The following is a 6,594-nucleotide window of genomic DNA, read 5'->3' as shown; positions in this document are numbered from 1 at the left end:
ACAAAATATGGAAATATATTTTCATGTTTTATGTCTCATAGTGCCTCCATACCCATTGATCATAACTAAGTTCCAGGATAGAAAACTATCCTTGTATATAACTATAGATGAGAAACTTCAAACTTGTAAATTATACATTTGGTTAAGCCACATATTTTGATTACTTGCTTTGTTAAAAATACTTTGTTCCAAGGAATGTTTTTTAAAAGACATATTACTGTCATCATGCTTAAATATACTTAAATGACATCTGATTACTTTGGGTTTTTCTAAAAGCATTATATGGTTACTTTATAATCACCAATTGGTCAAAACCTGATTGCAATTATAAAATATTTTTATTTGAATCTACTAAATTTGTTGACATCAAAAGTCTATGACACCATTTTTAAAAATTAGTTTTTACTATGTAATTACTTGCTAATACATTTGCTGATCAAACTGCATATATGTGATATTGACTAAAAGATTCTGATAGAGACTCTAGGTAGAGTGTGGACAACATTTGCTGATGATTATTGAACAAATAAAACCACCAAATTATATATTTTAGGCTCATTTTCACATTTTTTTCTAATCAAAATTCTGTTTTTCCTCACCCCTCCAACTTAACTCTTAATGCATTCTCATGTTATCACAAATTTTTTCTAAGCATTATTTGATGTCTTTATATCGACATCATGTCTTTCTTCATGTTCATAGATCTTGTAATAGTTCCATTTCTCCTTTTAGAAGTAGGCAAATTCTTACCTTTCAAGTCAAAATGTGTAATTTCTGCATAATAAGACAAATATTTTCAAAGATTATACTAGAGAAAAATAGATGTAAAAAGTTGATTTTCTAATGAAAACAGAAGACATTTTCTATTTTAAATATGGTGATTATAGGAAACTACTTTACAACTGTTCTGACTACTGGAATTTTGTTGCGACTCTCACTCAATTACAGAGTACAATAATGGTCTGCTTAAATATTTTAGGAGAAAATATTGTTTTTCACAATACAGTTCATTCTAATGTTTGTATAACAAATTCCCTGTGATCAAAAGAACTAATTTGTAATACAGGTAAAAGTATATAATCATTTTAAAATAAGACATTAAATTTTTTTAGAAAATAGTAATATATATATATATATATATATATATATATATATATATATATATATACATATATGTTTTTTTAAAATATGGAACACTTCACGAATTTGTGTGTCATCCTTGCGTAGGGGCCATGCTAATCTTCTCTGTATTGTTCCAATTTTAGTATATGTGCTGCCGAAGAGAGAACAGAAAATAGTTATATTTTTAAATGTGAATAATATTGAATATTACTGATTTTATTAACAATGTGTAATAATTTTAAACTACTTCCTATACATGAAACACTGTTGTGTTAACTTGTGTGTTTGTAGTCATACTCATTAATCCCTGAATTAAGTCCTAAATTAAAGTTGGCTTTTAAATGAAGAAACTGGGCACAAAGAGTTTAAGTCAGCAATGGAAATGTTGAAGTTCAGATTGAAGATCAAGCAGTCTCTCTCTGAGCTTAATTTTTTTTTTTTTTTACTGAATTTATTAGGGTGACATCCTCTATAGTAAAAGCTTAATATGCAAATTGACCAAATAGCAGAATGACCGGTTGCTATGATGTGCACTGACCACCAGTGGGTAGACACTCAAAGCAGTAACTGCCCCCAGCCCACAGGCCCCAACCAGCACTGGTGGCAGGGGGCAGGGCTGGCAAGCTGGCAGTGTCAGGCCAGCCAAGGCGGGTGCCAGCAGGGACTCCTCCAATAGCCCCACCAGTCACCCCACAGATTGGCCCTGATCGCTGGCCTGGCCTAGGGACCCTACCTGTGCATAAATTTCATGCACCGGATCTCTAGTTGGTTAATAAAATTATATAGGCTTCAGGTGTGTGATTTTATAATACACCATCTCTGTATTTTATTGGGTGTTCAACACCGTAAGTCAAATCTTCCATCACCATTTCTCCCCCTAAATTTCTTCTACCTCCCCTCACCCACTTTCCCTCTCGTAATGGCCATATTGTTGTCTGTGTCTGTGTCTATGAGTTTTGCTGTTTGTTTTTGCTTAATCTTTTCACCTTTTGAACCCAGACCTGCAACCACCCTCCCCTATGACAGCTGTCAGTCTGTTCTCTATCTATGAATCTGTTTCTATTTGTTTCTATTTTGTTTGTTAGTTTGTTTTGTTCGTTAGATACCACATATAAGTGAGATAATGTGATACTTGTCTTTCTCTGACTGACTTCACTCAGCATAATGCTCGCCAGGTCCATCCATGCTGGACACTTGGGCTGCTTCCAAATCTTGGCCATTGTAAATACTGCTGCAATGAACATAGGGGTGCATATGTTTTTTCTAATAGAGTTTTGGGCTCCTTTGGATAAACGCCCAGAAGTGGAATTACTGAAACATAAAGCAGCTAGTTCTATTTTTCATTATTTGAGGTAACTACATACTGCTTTAAATAGTGGCTGCACCAATCTGCATTCCCACCAACAGTGCACAAGAGTTCCCTTTTTCTTCACAATTTCGCCAAGACTTGCTGTTTTTTGATTTATCGAATATAGCCATTCTGACAGGTGTAAGGTAATAACTCGTTGTGCTTTTAACTTGAATCTCTCTGATGATTAGTGCAGTTGAACATCTTTTCATATGTCTGTTGGCTGTCTGTATGTCCTCTTTAAAGAAGTGTCTATTCAGATCTTTTGCCTATTTTTAAATTTGATTGTTTCTTTGGTGTTGAGTTATAAAAGTTCTTTATAAATTTTGGACATTAACCCCTTATCAGATATATCATTGCCAAATATGTTCTCCCATTCAGTGACTTGTCTTTTCATTTTGTTGATGGTTTCCTTTGCTGTGCAAAAATCTTTTCAGTTTGATATAGTCCTATTTGTTTATTTTTTCTTTTGTTTCCCTTGCTTGAGAAGACATATCAGAAAAAATATTGCTACAAGAAATGTCTGATATTTTATTGCCTATGTTTTCTTCTAGGTTTTTTATGGTTTCACATCTAATATTTAAGTATTTAATCCATTTTTAGTTTGTTTTTGTGCATAGTGTAAGGCAGTGGTCTAATTTTATTTTATTTTATTTTTTTTGCATGTCTCTGTCCAATTTTCTCAACACCATTTATGGAATAGACTACATTACCCCATTGTAAGTTTTTAATTCCTTTGTCAATTATTAATTGACCACGAAGTCATGGTTTTATTTCTGTCCTCTCTGTTCTGCTCCATCAATTTATATGTCTGTTTTTATGACAATACCATGCTGTTTTGATTTCTATGACCTTGTAATAAAGTTTGATATCAGGTATTGGAGTACCTCTAACTTTGTTCTTCTTTATCAAGATTACTGTGGCTATCCATGGTCTTTTGGTTCCATAAATTAAATGCATTTGAAAAATCATTTGAATCCAAAATATCCAAACCATAAACTTAGTTTTTTAATTTTTTTCTCTTTTAGTTCTGTGCATTTGTGTTTATTCAGTATTTTCTATAATGGTCTTTTCCAAAGATTCAAATGTTCATATAGGTTAATTCCTTGCATTTTATTTAGTGATAATAGAAACACAATAAAAGAGAAAATGACACAAAATATTAAAATGTTTATAGGCATTTGTTAGTTGTACTAAATTATATAAAAGTTTCATAATTTTATGTCCATTATTTATAAACTAGAAAACTTTGTGCACTCTGGCGGGTCCCTCAGCCTGGCCTGTGCCCTCTTGCAGTCTGGGAGCCCTCAGGGGATGACCACCTGCTGGCTTAGGTCTGCTTCCTGGGGGATTGGGCCTAAGCTGGCAGTCAGATATCCCTCTGGCAGCCAGGGAGCCCTCGGGGGATGTCCACGTGCCAGCGGGGAGCAGGCATAAGATGCTGTTGGTCATCCTTAGCGCTGCTGAGGAGGCGGGAGAGGCTCCCACCACCACCACTGTACTGGCAGCCATCAGCCTGGCTTGTGGCTGAGCAGAGATCCCCATGTGGAAGCTCACTGACCACCAGGGGGCAGCTCCTGCATTGAGCGTCTGCCCCCTGGTGGTCAGTGTGTGTCATAGTGACCAGTCATTCCCAGTCGTTCTGCTGTAAGGGTCAATTTGCATATTACCCTTTTATTATATAGGAGTTCCTGGTCAGCCTGGGTGAGGGACTGAGGGCTGTTTGCAGGCTGGTCACAGCCCCTTCAGGTGGGGATCCCCACTGGGGTGCCTGGCCATCCTTGGTGAGGGGATGAGGGCTGTTTTCAGGCTGGCTAAGTCCCCAGCAGGGACCCACACCCCATGAGGGTATGGCCAGCCTGGGTGAAGGGCTAATGGCTGTTTGCATTCTGGCCACAACCCCCAACCACTCAAGCTCCCAGTGGAGGCTGGCTGGAAGCAGGTATCTGGGATTTATTTGTCTTCTATAATTGAAACTTTGTTGCCATGAGCAGAGGCCACAGCCTGCTCAGGGCCAGTGGGAAGCTTGGCTTCCTCCATTGCCTGGGCAACCAAGCCTCCTGCTTGCTCCAGCTCCGTGGCGGCCGGCCACCATCTTGGTTGGGTTAATTTGCATATAGTCACTCTGATTGGCTGGTGGGAGTGGCTTAGGGCATAGCGAAGGTATGGTCAATTAGCATCTTTGTCTTTTTGTAGTGTAGATATATTTATGTAGATTTCTAACTTGAAATAATATAAATGTACTGTTCAGAGAAAACATGAATCTAATCATTGTTAATCATTATAACCTATTAAGATTCGGATTAAACTTTTATTAAATTTAATCTTCAATATTTAAAATTTAATTTTCAATATTTTTAAAATATATTTTTAACAGAGTAAAACAATTTTATGTTAAAGTATTTAAATTCTTTATTGGTTTCTATAAATAAAAGTTCATTTTGAATATGTATGCACTCATATTAAATTGTATTGGAATAGCCTTGAATAAAGACTTCCTTAGCTGTATAACTTTGTCCAGTACAACTTTTGTTTTGATAGTTCTTATCCACATCGAAAGTGGATCTAGAAGAGAGAGGGGACAAAGAGCATGTCTTTTAAAATATCAAAACATCTACAGAACAATAACATAAATCTTTCTATTATTTCTGTTATTACTCTTTCTGAGTTGGAAATCTTTCATTTCAGACACTTCTGATTTTCTCAGACAATTGGATTTTTAAATGTATGCTTATAAATTTCCCATTTGTAAAATGGGTATGATAAATGAGTATGGGATCTGTTTCAAGCTATAATTAGAACATAAACTGTGAAGCTAATTGACACATATTAATTATTCAACAGTGCCTTTGTTTTTAGCACATACCACTGGGAGTACTATGGGAATATTACTCAGAAATTTACATAATTTTTTCTTTTCATCTCTCTGACTTTAAGATAAATTCTGACTTAAAACCAAACTCTGACTATATATGTAGACTAATTATAATGTTTTCCTTTACTTGATCTTTCACATCACTTTTAAAGAGCAGATTGGCAGATCAAATAAGCATTATGATTTCTATATTCTTGACTTCATGAATATTTGAATATTTACCTATTTTAAGTTTTCCTGCATGGAAATATGAAAGGCTATCTGTGATAATATTTTCTGCCAAAACCTACATTTCAAGGAATTACTCCCCAGCCCTACAAATTTTCTTTAATGCTCTTAACACAAAATCCTGAAACTAAATGTAGACTGCTGTTTAAAAAAAAGAAACAAAACCCACCAAAAAAAATTGTTACTGGAGCCACCAACTAAATCCAGATGTGCAAAAAGCCAAGCTGTAATGAAATTATGCCAGAGTTTTATAGGTTATAATGATTTATGTGTATGGACACAGAATCACAAATATTCAAAAATTCCCCCAAATGGTTATTTTTCATAGCATTTTCTTTTTTTAAGTTTTTAAACTTATGTCATAGCATTTTCTTGAGTTTATTTTTATTACACCAATGTATGAACATCTAATAACATGAAATGAGACAATAAACAATATAATATGTGCACATATTTCCCAATTATTTTTTTCTACATAGTTACTGTGTTATACTCACCATTACTGAAATGTATAGGAATCCACTAGGGACAATTTACCATGTCATTATTATAACTGTTTATTAGTGGTTTCCCTGAGTATAATGTAGAGTGCAGTAGACTAATAGCTTTTAAGAGAACAATAATAATTCCCAAGTGAGATTAAATATTTTTTGGAAAATCTTTTATTTCAAAGTTTTCTGCTTTTTCTCCAATTGAATTTTTAAATCCATGTTTAAATATGTGACATTAACATCTGTTTTACCAGAAGTAAATTATTAAATAAAGCAGATTTATTTTCTTCTAATACATAACCTGGTTTTATTCATGGTAATAAAACTGAACAAATTATTACCTGCTAACAACTAAGGCTATTAAAATGATGTGAGTATGGATACCAGAACTTTATGCTTTCATTCTCCTCCCCCAACACCCCTCCAGTGTATTCTTTATACTGATATTTGAGTGATTTTTCAGAAATATAGGTCTATTATTTTAGTTTATTATTATAAATGCTGAATGCCTATCACAAATAGGATAAAAT

The 6,594-nt window shown here is 34.4% G+C and overlaps 1 non-coding gene across 1 annotated transcript; it reads right to left on the bottom strand.

The window, feature by feature from the left end:
* Positions 1-1,182: 1,182 nt before the first annotated feature.
* On the bottom strand, positions 1,183-1,289 carry LOC132228862 (U6 spliceosomal RNA). The gene has a single exon (XR_009451473.1). It is a non-coding gene; the product is annotated as a U6 spliceosomal RNA (small nuclear RNA).
* Between the last annotated feature and the right edge of the window lie 5,305 nt (positions 1,290-6,594).

Source organism: Myotis daubentonii, chromosome 2 (genome assembly GCF_963259705.1).
Source record: "Myotis daubentonii chromosome 2, mMyoDau2.1, whole genome shotgun sequence".
In the NCBI taxonomy this organism is placed as follows: Eukaryota; Metazoa; Chordata; class Mammalia; order Chiroptera; family Vespertilionidae; genus Myotis; species Myotis daubentonii.
This window is presented reverse-complemented; position numbering and strand designations above follow the sequence as displayed.